The 15323-nt window shown below is 39.5% G+C and overlaps 1 long non-coding RNA gene across 1 annotated transcript; it reads left to right on the top strand.

Annotated features, from left to right (window-relative positions):
* The first annotated feature begins 993 nt into the window (after window positions 1-993).
* On the top strand, window positions 994-14789 carry LOC148879444 (uncharacterized). The gene is made up of 2 exons (XR_016104228.1): window positions 994-1302; window positions 13766-14789. It is a non-coding gene; the product is annotated as an uncharacterized LOC148879444 (long non-coding RNA).
* Window positions 14790-15323: the final 534 nt, after the last annotated feature.

Genomic DNA, 15323 nt, shown 5'->3' with positions numbered 1-15323 from the left:
AGTGATTGTAATGGCTTCAAAACTTTATCCGGTGATATTGCAACTTCAGTGGATATTTCATTATGTAAACTTTCACTTTCTCCATCAAAAGAAGTACAGTCCCCTTGCACTTTCATCTTCTCCTATTAGAGATGATGTTTCATAACCCCTGTCAAGACATGAGATGGAGCCTCAAATAAATTTTTGGATCTCATGGATGAGGAAAAGTTAAGTTTAAGTCCATTTGTTGAAGAATCAAATGGAATTGCATTTAATTTTTTCATTAGTGGAAGAAATGTTTCCAAATCCTTGCCAAGAGACATGAAATGGGTGCTCACATAAGTTCATCCGATATCATTGGCATTGGAAAATTGAACTCAAGTCCACTCATTGAAAAGTTGGACAGAATTGCATCTGATTCTTCCTTCAAGGATTCAAACCAATCAGGAAATCACATTTCTCATAGAGAAAAGAACCAACAACACAATGCAATCAACTTAAGCATAGCTCATAAGGTATTTGTTTGTTGACAAATAAATAAATGATATTAATAGTTTACTTCTCTTGGTTTCAATTGACCAATTAGCTTGTTTTGGCAAGCTGAGATTAAGGGATCAATTAAATGTTCTAATACCCTTGGTTTCAATTGACCTATCTGTGTTTTATACTCATTTAGCTACCAAAGAGTTGCAACTAGTCTATCATAGATAGTTTGCTTTTATACCAAAAAAAAGAGAGAGAGTTTTGTTTAGGAAGGTCTTCATGTTATTGCGGTTGCATAATTGGATTTTTTTTTAATTCATACTATATGCAAATAGTTAAAAATCAATACAAGAAAAACGCTCTAACCCGGCAGTCTTTATGGTCGCCGCTGTAACTAGAGATAAGGTGGCGCTCTTAAAAGAACCGCCGCTTAAACCAGATTTGGGGTCTTGCACAACGGTCCTTACGAACTAGCACAACGGTTATAGCCTTAAACCGGATTTGAACCAGTCTCTCCCACTTCTTGATGGAAAGGTTGTGCTAGCAGAAACTTTTGGCGGAGAACACTGCTTCTCGACAAAAAGGTTCTGCTTCTCTCTCTCAGTCGTCCCTCCCTCTCTCTCTCTCTCTCTGTAAAACTTAGAAATGGAATCAGCACCTTCGCCCTTCCTCTGTCATGCGGAAGCTAGAATCTCTCTTTCTCTCTCTCTCTCTCTAAAACCTAGAAATAGAATCAGCACCTTCACCCTTCCTTTGTCCTGCAGAAGCTAGAACCAACACCTGGTGGGGCTATTCCACCGACTGTAGCAGCGCAAACCAACACATATCTCTAGCTAACAGGTATTAGATCTCTCTCTCTCACTCTCTCTCACTTTAATTATTTTGTCATGTGTATTAACTTGTAATGGTCTTTACCTTTTGAAGTACTTGAATTCAGGAAGCAAAGCCATCACAAACTTCTCCGTGGCATGAAATTTAATGAATTGGCATAGTGTGAATATGGATAAAGAGTATGAATTCTAAGGAGGAAGATTTATTTGCTTTAACTAAAAAATACCTTTTAATAGATCTTTTTCTTGCGTTTGATCTTCATCTCTGTCTCCATGGGTTATCTCTACATTCTGAAGTCATTGATCTTTATACTGTTAGAAGGATTTGGTGCATATATTTATTATTTTGTGATTGGGAATTTTGCATTGGGACTATTAGTTATTATTAGGTTTGAAGCCCTAATCCCAAATGGATAAAGCGAATGAATTTTGCATTGGTGCATATATTTATTATTAGTTATTATTAGGTCCAATATTAGCATATTGGACATCAGATATAATCCCAAATGAGAAAAGTGGCCGGTTCTCTTGTAGATTCACTAATCCATTTGCTAAGGTCATTTGAGTGCAAACTAGATAGACATCCCTGTCAAGTGGCAAGAATAATCAAGAGACCAAACTCATGCAAACAAGTGGTTCTCTTCAAACTACACAAAAACAAAAATAGGTTTTGCTTCACAATGATGCACATGTTCAAGAGATGGTAATATGAATCAAGTAAAAGAAAACAACAGCAATAGTGAAATTAGTAATAATAATACAAAAACATGAAGCATGAGGAAATTTAATGGTTTTATTGAAGAATGTGAATTGAAGGAAATACCTTTGCTGCAAGCTAGTTACACTTGGTCCAACCTTCAGGAAACCCCTTTGTGTTCGAAGTTGGACAGGTTCTTATTTAACCTAACTTGGGAGAATAGTTTGGAAAACTTGGTTGCTAGAGCGTTACCTAGGGTCACTTCTGATCACTGTCCTATCTAGACAGGTACTGAGTTTTTTCCTACAGGACCCAAACCTTTTAGATTTGAAAATATGTGGCTTACCCATCCAAATTTTGTGAAAAAGGTGAAGGAATGGTGGGGTGAGGAGAAGAGGGGGGTAAGATGGAAGGGGATCAAGTTTCATAAGAAATTAAAAAGGTCGAGAGCCAAAATAAAAGAGTGGAATAGAGATCATTTTGGTAGAATTGAGGAGCAAAAATTGTGCCTAATCTCTCGAATAGAAAACTTGGATGTAAAGGAATCTCAAAATGGGTTGACCGAGGAGGACAGAGTGTTAAGGAGACAATTGAAAAAGGATTTGGAAGATGTGTTACTGAGGGAAGAAATCAGTTGGAGACAAAAATCTAGACACAAGTGGATTAAGGAAGGCGATGGGAACACTAGATTTTTCCATGACTTGGCAAATGGGAGATAGAAAGAATCTTGTGACCAAGCTAGAGATAGAGAGGAGGTGATTGCCAACCAGGATGACATAGCCAAAAAATTTGTGGACCACTTCAAATCGATTTATAGAAGACATTTAAGTGAGAGAGCAGTCGTGGAAGGGGTGGAATGACCAAGAATTGATGACGGAATGGCAAGGTGGCTGTTGGAAAGGGATTTCAAGGAAGAAGAGATTAAGAAAGCTGTCTTTCTAATGGATAGATCCAAGGCTTCAGGTCCAGATGGCTTTATAATGGGTTTTTATCAAGATTGTTGGGAGGTGCTGAAAGAGGATTTAGTTGAAGTCTTTAAGGAATTTGCAGACAATCACATTATAAGCCCTGGAATGATGCCACCTTTTTGGCATTGGTACCTAAGAAGAATGATGCCAACCACCCAAAAGATTATAGGCCCATTAGTCTGGTGACAAGCATCTATAAAATTTTGGCTAAAGTGCTCTCGTTGAGGATCAAAACATTTTTCCCTTCTATCATTAATGAAACCCAGGGGGCTTTTATTCAAGGGCGACAAATAACAGACCAAATCTTAATTGTGAATGAGTGTGTGGAGGAAATGAAAAGGTCTAGGAAGAGAGGTTTCATTTTGTAAATTGGATCTTGAAAAGGCCTATGATTTGGTGGATTAGGAGTTTCTATTAGAGGTTATGCGAATTTGTGGATTTGGGGACAAGTGGTGAAGTTGGATTTTTGGGTGTATCGGTATTTGTCACTACTCTATTCTGGTAAGTGGTATGGTGAGGGACTTATTTCCAACTTACAGGTGTGTCAGGCAAGGGTTTACCTTAGTAGCTGATGTGATTAGTAGGATTATTACTAAGGCTAACAGTGAAGATGCCATTAGGGGTTGGAGAATAGGGAGACACCAAGTCCCCGTCACCTACCTTCAATTTGCATATGACCTAATGATCTTTTGTGAAGGAGGTTTAGCGAAAAGGTAGCAAACCTAAAGGAGCTAATTGAAGGATTTGAAAGTATTTCTAATTTGAGAATAAATTTGGAAAAAAGTTGCATAGCGGGTATAAATTTGGAGGTAGGGGAGGTTGAGGCTATTGCGGAGTGTCTTGAGTGTTCCATCTCTGCTTGGCCTATGTCATACCTAGGGCTTCCTTTAGGGACAAATCCTAGGGAGAGTAGATTTTGGACCCCAGTGATAGAAAAGTTTGAGAAGAGATTAGCCTCATGGAAGAGGAATTATGTCTCTTTAGGAGGGAGAATTACCCTAATAAGAGCTACCTTGGCTAACTTACCTACTTATTTTTTGTCTGTATTTAGGATACTAGTTAGGGAAGCTAGGAAACTGAAGAAGTTGATGAGAGATTTCTTATGGGAGCCAGGACAAGAAAAAAATGATCACTTGGTTAATTGGGAAATTGTGTGCAGAAGTAAAGAAGAGGGGGGTTTGGGACTTGGGAGGGTAACTGGAAAAAATCAAGCTCTGTTAGGGAAATGGTTGTAGCGATGGCCATTGGAAAGAGAGAGATTGTAGCATGAAGTGGTGTGAAGCATTCATGGGAGATCAGAGAATGGATGGGATGCTGGTGTATCAAGGCAAGCTAACCTAGCAACACCTTGGAAGGCCAATCACAACACCCTTCCTCAATTCCTCAATTTTATCAGGTATGAAGTTTGTTATGACAACGTTGTTCATTTTTGGAGGATATTTGGGTAGGAGACACACCTTTAAAGGATTTGTTCCCTTTTCTATTTTCTGTTTCTTTGTACAAAAAAGAGGTGGTCTCAAAATTTGTCTCACCTTTGGGAACACCTTTAGATCCTACATGGGATTTTGGGTTTTGTAGAGGACTTAGGGATGATGAAATTGAATATCTTTCTGTCTTGCTTGGTTGTCTTAATCAGGTTTGTTTGGATCCCTCCAAGCCAGATAGGAGGGCATGGACTCCTAGACCCAATGGAACCTTTACTTCTTCTTTCTTCAAGTCCATCTCTCAACTTTCTACTCACCAACCCTTTCCGTCAAAAGAAATTTGGTGTAGGCCAGTTCCCCAAAAATTATGGCATTTTGTTGGGAAGTATTCCATGGGAAAGTAAACACTCTAGATAACCTACAAAAGAAGACATTTCCTCTGTATTTCTCCTAATCGGTGTATCCTCTGTAGAGCTCACGGTGAGGGTTGTTACCACCTATTAATATCTTGTCCTTTTTTTGCAGACCTTTGGGCTTGGCTACTTTCGTTGTTTGGGAGTAGTTGGAGTCTACCGGTAGAAGTTCACATGCTCTTCAACCATTCTACCTTTTATTGGCCTACAAAAATAGTAGTAGTTAGGAATGCTAGAATTTTGATGGAAGGTGCTAGGGTAATACCTTGATTTGGACTTTTTGGGAAGAAAGGAATGCTAGAATTTTTCAAGAAAAGGAAAGTAGTAGTTAGGAATTGAAAGACCGTGTGTTGAATAGGGCAATACCTTGGCTGAAGACCTTGGAAATCTTTCATCAATTCTCCTTTAATGACCTTTGGAGAAATTTGTCAGCAGTGACGAGGTGTTCATCCCTAAAGGACAAGTCAATTACAAGCTGGTCTCCTCCATCCAAAGGCTCATTGAAGTTGAACTTTGATGGAAGGTGCATGGGTAATCCATGATTATCCAGAATGGGGGGTGCTTTGAGAAATGAGAAAGGAGAGATTTTGTTGCTCTACTGAGGTCCCTTAGGAATTGAGGACTCCATCGGGGCAAAACCATTAGATGCTATACAAGGGGTGCAATTTGCAAACCAGCTAGGGGTACAACACCTAACAATCGAGGGGGATTCCAAAGTGGTGGTGGGTTGGTTGAAAAATCCTGAAGAGGTTGTTAGAATGTTAGAGTGATGTTCGGCTGATAAGAGTTCTTATTAGCCCATTCTTATGTTTAACTTATCTTGTAACTGGGCTTGTGTTAATGGGCCTGGGCCTAATCCTGTTTAATGATTTAAGTCATCTGGGTGTCCCATCACTAATCAGGGGCATCCCAGTAATTTCTTGTACCTTGTACCATATTCATCTATAAATAAAGGACTGGTCGACTGGATAGAACAGTTCGACATTCTCTTCAGTTCTGTGGTTCTCTTCTCTTCCTTGCTACTTCGAGTATAGCTCTTTAGATTACATGGTATCAGAGCATTAGCTCCTTCCTGGTTTCAGCAGGCGCACTCTTTTCCCTTGCTGTCTTTTCATCTTCTCTCTTCCTTTTCTGGGTTGCTGCAATGAAGACCTAGGAGTGTAAGAGAGTAAAGCAAGTTCGGACCTAGGGTTTCTCTTGGTTGTAGGACTCAAGGGAAGTAAGACCCAGAAGTAGATGTCCTACTAGATTATCTCCAGCAAATAGTAGCTATTGGGCTACTAAGAGAGGTTTGTATAGGACAGACCTAGTTGAGGACTGATTTCAGCAGTCCTAGCACTAGCCGAAAGGGGGAGAGCTTCCTCTACAGTTGCAGCTTCGTGCTCCAGCAAGACTTGTGTAGAACAAGTGGTAAAGACTTAGCCTTCTCTACAGTTGCAGCTTCGTGCCCTAGCAAGACTTGGGCAGAACTGTGGTAACTTCAGTTACAGATTCTCTTCAGGTCGTTTATCAGTCCTACTTGTAAACTTCAGTTACTGCACTGCACAGTTACTTCAGGTTGCAGAACAAGCCCTAACTGAAGTAACTTTAGTTACTAGCACTGTGAACTGGTTCAGTTACTTCGACCAGTCCTAAACAGCACTGCACAGTACCCGAACTGTGAACACTTCTACCAGCACTGTGAACACTGTGACCACTTCGGCCAGGCCTAAACAGAACCACCTACAGCACTGTGAACAACTCTTGGACTGAAGTCAGGATGTCCTCACTATCCGGTGAAGTTTCCTCTAGAGATAACAGACCTGTTACAAGGTCCTCAAACCTGGAAAACCCTAATCTGCATAGCTTACAGATTACAAGTGTGCTGCTAGATGAGTATAACTTCAAAGAGTGGTCTGTCTCAGCAATGCTGTTCATTACCTCTCGTGACCTCACAGGCTATTTGGATGGAGACAAGAAACAACCAGAAATTGGCAGTCCTGAATACACCGTGTGGCGCAAGGAAAATGCCACAGTCATGTCTTGGTTGCTGGCCTCTATGACTCCTAGGGTAGCCAGAACTGTTCATCACTTCCCCACAGCTGCTAAAATTTGGGAGAAAGTATCTAAGACATATGGCCAGAAAAAGAACAATGCTAGAATCTACAGGCTGAACCAAGACATTGCAGCCCTAAGGCAAGGAGACATGTCCGTGGCAACCTACTTTGCAACACTGAAAGGCCTCTGGGAAGAGCTTGACCACCATTTGATTTTGGATTGGGAAAATGCTAATGATAAGGGGAGGCATGATAAGCAGATTGAGGAGGGCAGAGCCTTCAAGTTTCTGGTGGGTCTTGACCCTGTATATGAAGGTATAAGGTCACAGATTCTAGGGAGAGATGAATTACCTGAGCTTCACCATGTCTACTACCTAGTGAGGAATGAAGAAGTAAGGAGAAAGGAGATGCAAGTTGACTTCCAGACACAGTCAACAGAACTACCTGGAGAACATTCAGCCTTAGTCTCCACTAAGGGGAATAGATTTTCAGACAAGAAGTCCCTCAAGTGTACACATTGTGGTGGTGAGAAACACACAAAGGAGAAATGTTGGGTCCTGTACCCTCATCTGAAGCCAGCTGCTCTGAGAAAGGACAAAAGGCAACATAAGGGCCACACAACAAGTGGGAATCTTGCCACCAACAACAATAGTGACAACTCACAGAGTATTCAGACAGTGTCATCTTCCACTGCAAGGCAGGCTGCCGACTCCTCTGGACCAAGTACTTTGGGCTTCACAGCTAGTGAGGTAGAGGTTCTCAGTCGGGCATTAGCCCGTCTGAAGAACAATTCTTTAGCTTCCACCTCTCTTGCCAAATCAGGTACAACCTCTGCATTTAGTGCATCTAGTTCCATTAATTCTACCTCTTGGGTGATTGATTCCGGAGCCACTGACCATATGACACATATGTCCTCCTTATTCTCCACATATCATCTGTTGTCTGGCCAGGATAAGATGAGAGTAGCTGATGGGTCCCTCTCCACCATCTCTGGAAAGGGTGTGGTTGACCTAAGCAAGGATCTCTCTCTTAAATCAGTCCTACATGTTCCTAGTCTTACCTCAAATCTGTTGTCTGTTTCAAAGCTTACAAAAAACTTGAACTGCAATATAACTTTCTTTCCTTCTCATTGTGTCTTCCAGGACAGATTGACGAGGAGAACGATTGGGAGTGGTCATGAGTATGGGGGCCTCTACTATTTTGATGAAGATGTCAGCTCAGCCTTGCAAGCTTCTACTACTAGTCCGGAAAGTGTGGAGTCAATAGCTAGGCTGCACTTGTGGCATGCTAGGCTAGGTCATTTGTCTTTTTCTTCCTTAGCAATGTTGTTTCCCGAATTATGTAAGGGCATTCCGAGTCAGAGTTTAATTTGTGATGTGTGTCAAATGTCAAAACAATGTAGATCAATGTATCCAATTTCTAGTAATGAAATTCAAGCCCCTTTTGATTTGGTTCATTCTGATGTTTGGGGTCCTTCACCCATTGTTTCCATTGATGGCTTCCATTACTTTATCAGTTTTATTGACCATTATTCTCGGCGCACTTGGATTTATCTGTTGAAAGGACGTGAAGAAGTTCCTCGGATAACTATGATGTTTTGCAAGATGGTTGAAACACAATTTGATACAAAGATCAAGCAATTCCGTTCAGACAATGCAGCTGAATACTTTGAAAGATCCCTGAACTCATTCATGGAAGATGCAGGCATGTTACATCAATCATCATGTGCTTACACCCCTCAGCAAAATGGGGTTGCTGAGCGCAAGAACAAGCATCTATTGGAGACAGCTCGAGCCCTTCTTTTCCAGCACAATGTGCCCAAGCAATATTGGTCTCAAGCTGTTCTTGCTGCATCTTACCTGATAAATCGGATGCCATCTAAGGTACTGGGTATGAAGACCCCTTTCTCTGTTTTGTGTCCCACTCTTTCAGAATTTCCTCTTCCCCCACGGGTTTTTGGTTGTACATGCTTCATACATGTGAAAGATCCAAAGAAGACCAAGCTGGATCCTAAGGCTACAAAGGGAATATTTTTGGAGTACTCTCCTACGCAGAAGGGGTATAAGTGTTATGATCCTGTCTCCAAGAAAAAATATGTCACTAGGGATGTAGTCTTTTTTAAGTCTCAACCCTATTTCCAGTCTTCTCAGAATCCTCTTCAGGGGGAGAGTAGTGGGTTGGAAGAGGATTCTCATTTTCCCTTCTTTTTTGTTCCCATTTCATCACCTTCCACTACTACTAGCTGTAACATTCCGGGTCAACCTAGTGAGACTTCAACTGTGCCAGTTGCTTCTCCAGATTCGCTGATGCTCCTGAAGGTTCCAGTAAACAAGAAAAAGAGATACTTACATACAGTAGAAGGAAGAAGGCCCCTCAACCTCATGATTGCAACCAGTTGAACTCAGATCAATCTGTCTCTGCAATCCAAGGTAATTCTGATTCACTCAATTCAGATTTGGATCTTCCTATTGCTCTCCGTAAGCCTGTTTGTTCTTGTACCACTCGGCATCCCATAGCCGATTATGTTTCTTACTCACACTTATCCCCTGCCTATCATTCCTTTGTGTCTGCTCTTTCCTCTGTGTGTGTCCCTTCCAGGTATTCAAAGGCGGCATCTGATCCAAGGTGGAAAGAAGCCATGAATGAGGAGATGAAAGCCCTAATGAAAGCAAGGACATGGGAATTGGTGGACCTTCCAGAAGGGAAAGGCACTGTTGGGTGCAAGTGGGTATTCACAGTAAAGCACAGGGAAGATGGGTCAATTGAGAGGTACAAGGCCAGACTTGTAGCAAAGGGATTTACACAAAAGGAAGGAATTGACTACAAGGAAACCTTTGCCCAGTAGCAAAGCTCAACACAATCAGGGTTCTACTGTCACTAGCAACAAAATTCGCTTGGGAACTTCATCAGCTAGATGTGAAGAATGCCTTCCTAAATGGTGATCTTCATGAAGAGGTATTCATGGAACCTCCACCTGGATATGATGTTGGAAAGAAGGTATGTAAACTAAGAAAAGCATTATATGGTTTGAAGCAATCTCCCCGGGCATGGTTTGAGAGACTTTGTTTGGCCATGAAGAAAGTAGGGTACACTCAGAGCAGTGCAGATCATACATTGTTTACAAGGAGACAGGATGACAAACTTACAACACTCATTGTGTATGTGGATGATATGGTGATTACTGGAAATGATGTGAAAGAGATGAAGAGGCTGAAGGAGTTCTTAGCTTCAGAAATTGAGATCAAAGACCTAGGAAATCTGAGATACTTTCTTGGAATTGAAGTTGCTAGATCAAGAGAAGGAATCTACATATGTCAAAGAAAATATGTGCTAGATCTCCTAGAAGAAACAGGCATGATGGGGTGCAGGCCAGCTGACACTCCAATAGAACCAAGCCATGGATTACAAGAATCAATGGGTGAGGAATACTGTGATAAGGAAAGGTACCAAAAGTTGGTAGGAAAACTGATATACTTATCCCTTACTCGGCCAGATATTGCCTATGCAGTGCATGTTGTCAGTCAATTCATGCACTCACCAAAGGTCCCTCATATGAGAGCAGTGGAAAGAATCCTCAGATACTTGAAAACTTGCCCAGGGAAAGGAATTCTATTCAGAAAAAACAGCAGACTTGAAATTGAAGCCTACACTGATGCTGATTGGGCTGGGTCCGTTGGAGACAGAAAATCAACCTCAGGTTACTGTACATTCTTGGGAGGAAACCTAGTCACATGGCGTAGTAAGAAGCAGAATGTTGTGGCTAGATCAAGTGCAGAAGCAGAATACCGGGCTATGGCACACGGGGTTGCTGAACTCTTATGGCTCAGGACTCTCCTTAATGAGCTTGGTATCAAGACTGAGGGTCCTCTCAAGCTGTATTGTGATAATAAAGCTGCTATCAACATTGCCAACAATCCTGTGCAGCATGACAGGACAAAACATATTGAAATTGATCGACACTTTGTCAGAGAGAGAATTATTTCAGGAGAACTTTGTGTGCCTTATACTCCATCAGAGATGCAGATTGCAGATGTATTAACTAAAGGGCTGGCATCAACGAAGTTCAGGGACATATTTGGCAAGCTAAACATGATTGATATTCATGCTTAGCTTGAGGGGGAGTGTTAGAATGTTAGAGTGATGTTTGGCTGATAAGAGTTCTTATTAGCCCATTCTTATGTTTAACTTATCTTGTAACTGGGCTTGTGTTAATGGGCCTGGGCCTAATCCTGTTTAATGATTTAAGTCATCTGGGTGTCCCATCACTAATCAGGGGCATCCCAGTAATTTCTTGTACCTTGTACCATATTCATCTATAAATAAAGGACTGGTCGACTGGATAGAACAGTTCGACATTCTCTTCAGTTCTGTGGTTCTCTTCTCTTCCTTGCTACTTCGAGTATAGCTCTTTAGATTACAGAGGTTATGTGGCATTACAAGAATGAAATGAAGAAATTTAGTTGGTTGACAAGGAATATGTTAGTCACTATATAGTGGGTGGGGAGATCAGCAAATACTTTGTCAGATGTGTTAGCCAAGCAAGGGGTAAATAGGGAAGAATTGTTTTGGGCTCAGTTGTGATTCTTGCTTTTCTTTCCTAGTTTACTTGTAAGATTCAAGGAGGGGCTGCAGCTTGCGCCTCTCCCTGGGATGTTGTATAAACTCACTCTAAATCAGCTTCTGAAATAATAAATTTATTATCATTCGTCAAAAAAAGAAAACAAAAACATGAAGCATAGAGCATGAATAATCCATTTTCATTGTATGGTTGTAGCTACCTACGTTTTCATTTACTGTGTTAACAATATTTTGAATTTAACTGTTTAATGCAACTTGTCTTTAAGAACATTACATTCCTTTATGATGATTAGAGGGGAGGAAAGGAGCTAAAGTATACATGTTAGTTCATGCATGCACATACTTAGGCTTCGAACACTTGAAGCTACAATCAATATACATATGGTCTAGCAACACAGTTTTTTCTCAACCCCGGGAACAAGCAAGTCTCAAGAAAAACTAAATTATGGTCAGCCTTGAAACCAAATATGTCTCAACAAGAAAATACCTAGGGAATTCATAGTTGAGGAGGCAACCTTTCTTACTGTTACCTGAAGATGTATTTTTATCATGTTTTCACCTGAAGATGTTTTTTCAAGCTCATTGTGGAATTCTTCCACAGAGAACTCTATGTTCCCTGAAATTAGTTATGGACTCTTCTCTCCATATTGACAAGAAATATTTGGAATTTCACTCTGCAACATACTTTACTCCTCAACAAGGTTCTTCTCCTTCAGTGCTGAAGCTTTATCTTCAGCTCCCATTGGGTTGGTGATAGCTGATATTCTGATTAGGTTGTAATTAGGTTAGATTTCGATCCAGCCACATCCAACTCCAATCTGATTATCTAAAACTTAAATCTGGATTGATCCAAAATTAGATCGGATCTAGGGTCTTGGATTAGATTCAGATTAGATCCAAGTTTGTTTTATCATCTTAACAAAGAAAAAAACTAAAAGATAAAATTAATCTCCTTCAGGAATGACCTTGCAGGAATCCCAAAATCCCCCAAATCATCTTAACTAACAAGAGATACAATGACCTTGCAGGAAATCGCAGGAAGATAGTTTGTACCACACAATCTGTACCACAGTACTCATCTTCTGGGTTTTCCTTTCAGGAGATGAGACACTTCCACACTGCCTCAGCAATACAGCAGTCAACCACCATGGTTAGTGCATCGTATAAGAGAAAAAAAGAGAAAGGTGGACAACTATCTTGTAGCAGAAACCCCAGTAGAAACAGAACCCATTCCCACAAGAAGACAAATGAAAATAGACTAAACTAGGGAAAGGATTGCTGGATCAATCCTACTCCCATACCATGTTCATCTGCAATATTTATTCAGAGTAAAAGAATGAGAAGAAAATAGAAGAAAAAGACAGGATGAGGTAAACAGAGAGAATTAGCAAATGCTACTGATCAATCTACTTTGTACTTTTAACATATCATGAGGTCAAAATAATAAAGTTATAAGTTGTCGCACTAGACCAATCCGCCTTTCCTAAACAAGCATAGAAACCAACTTTGTAGTCCAAAAATTAACAATCTTAACAACTTTAAGATCCACATGAGAGAGGCAGAATACCAACTCATGGTCAAGACTCAATGTGATGGTCAACATACAAGATTGAACTATATTAAGAAGTTAGCTTCATGGTTCCATGGACTGCATCAAAGTTCCGGTCCCAAGAAATAGACGACATTAGATGACAAAGAAAAGGTTTGTAGAGGTTATATATACTAGATTTTGTCTTTCTAGTGTCAATCAATATTTGGTAACATGTAATTATAGGATGACAAAAGAGCATAAAATTGGAATTTCTTACTTTACATTGATTGTTCACAACATGACGTTTATCTGCTGCTAAGCCCCATCTAAGTAGAAAAGTTGCAGCATCTGTATACCTATATTATGAAACAACAAAATATATCAAGTGATAAAATGATTAAAAAAACGAAAGTGCTTTTTTTACCTAGTGAAATAGGTATGATGCTGATATCTATAAATATAATTTCCAAAACAATAATTATTCTTTCATGGTAGAAATATGTTTTGGCATCATTGTCTTATAGAGAGATTGTGGTTATCCATAGATATCACATCTTATCACATGCAGATCTATAATTAAACTGAACATGAGTATGGTGGATGCTTTAATAGTATCAACCACATACCAACCAGGGAAAGGTTAGTGATCTTTAAAACCCCGTGACCAAGCAATAAAACACCACTGATTGATTCCATACATTTCAAAACATCATAATATGAAAATAAGCCATAGAAAAACTACAAATGAGGCACTACAAGTCAATGGACAATAGCCATCCATGCTTTCTTACCTAATATCATTCATTTCCTTGTTCATGCTCAAAAGGGTTAGATGATGGGGAGAATGCCGAAAATGTTGAATCAACAGGATTGGTCTGTAAGGTCATGAAAGCTGAAGGAAACAAGGGAATTGAGGTTGCAAGTGAAGTCTCGAGGTAAGAATTCTGAACCATATCTAAATAGGAATCTGAACAATGAAGTTCGGGCTTTCTATGAGAGTTGTTCTCCAAGCTCAGAGACGCCTCTCGGAAGTCTGTGTGTCAGGTTGATGGAAGTATCTTGAACGTTCCTTTTAGGGCCCTTTTATAGATCCTGGAACTTCATGCATAACAGGAAAAGTATGATCATCCCCGAACACAGGGGAACCTTTTGTTAGCAAAGTGCACTAGTTTGTTTGGTTTGTGTGGTACAAACCTGCACTAGTGGTGATCAATTCTATTTTGATGCTTTCCACTAGACTATGTAGCTTTATGAGTGGTGTTTTTATAATGATTTGTTAATATTATAATGATTTTATAAAACCATTATAATGATTTTTTAATATCATAATTTCCCTGAGATATGTTGACTGGGAAGTCGAAAGCTAATACTAAGGTGAAATCTGATGTTTTAAATGACAGATAAAGGTAAGAGAATTATTACTTTTGGTCGGTAACAATCAAAACTTTATTTGCATACCACCTTATTTATCTATACTTAAAGACATCCATTCATATCTCAATCTTTTTAAGAACTAATATCCATGTAAAGAAGGTAGTTTGGCTAATTATGCTTATATTAATGACCCCAACTAGACTGTTTGTTGGATCTACTCCCTTCTATGTTAGGTGTAGCCTTAGTGATGGTACTATTGCTGGAATATAGTGAATCCTTATTCTTACACTGCAAATATATGTTAAATTGAATGTCCAACTTTGGCAGGCATGGCTTGAATTTTCTTTCATTTTGAAGGGGCAAGGCCAAAATCAGTGGAAAATAGAAAAATTTCCAATCAGTTACCATATTTGCACTCCTAATGTCAAAGTTGTAAATGTAAGTTTATACTTGCAGATGAACAACATTGAGATGCACATGTGAAATCTAAATTAAGACAGAATGTATATACAACCCAAAATTTGGATTGGCTAGAAACTCTAAAAGCATGGATTATTAGAACCCAGGTTTTACACTAGCATGGAAGATCAAGAATCAATTCAACTTTCATATTTTCATCCATCTCAACTCTTATAAACTCTTGCCTTAATGCTCAATTTAAGGGGTACCCGATCATTTAGTTGGTCTTTATGGATGAAAGATGGGAAAAACAGTTTTTTTTTTTTTTTTTTTTAAGATTAAAGACTATTGTAGGTGAGGGACTTAAAGTCCACTGCATTATCAAGAACATAAACTAAAATTAACAAGAATAAAACAGTTTTTTTTTAAAGATTAAAGACTATTGTAGGTGAGGGACTTAAAGTCCACTGCATTATCAAGAACATAAACTAAAATTAACAAGAATATGTTACTAATGACAATGGAAGGAAAAGCTCTTAAAGATATTAGATTAGTTTCTATTGTGCATGAGCATCAAGGACATATTCATTTAGATGATGAGAGGATATGGA

The sequence above is a fragment of the Nelumbo lutea genome, chromosome 1 (genome assembly GCF_056320005.1).
Source record: "Nelumbo lutea isolate HS-2025 chromosome 1, American lotus-T2T, whole genome shotgun sequence".
Lineage (NCBI taxonomy): Eukaryota > Viridiplantae > Streptophyta > Magnoliopsida > Proteales > Nelumbonaceae > Nelumbo > Nelumbo lutea.
This window is presented reverse-complemented; position numbering and strand designations above follow the sequence as displayed.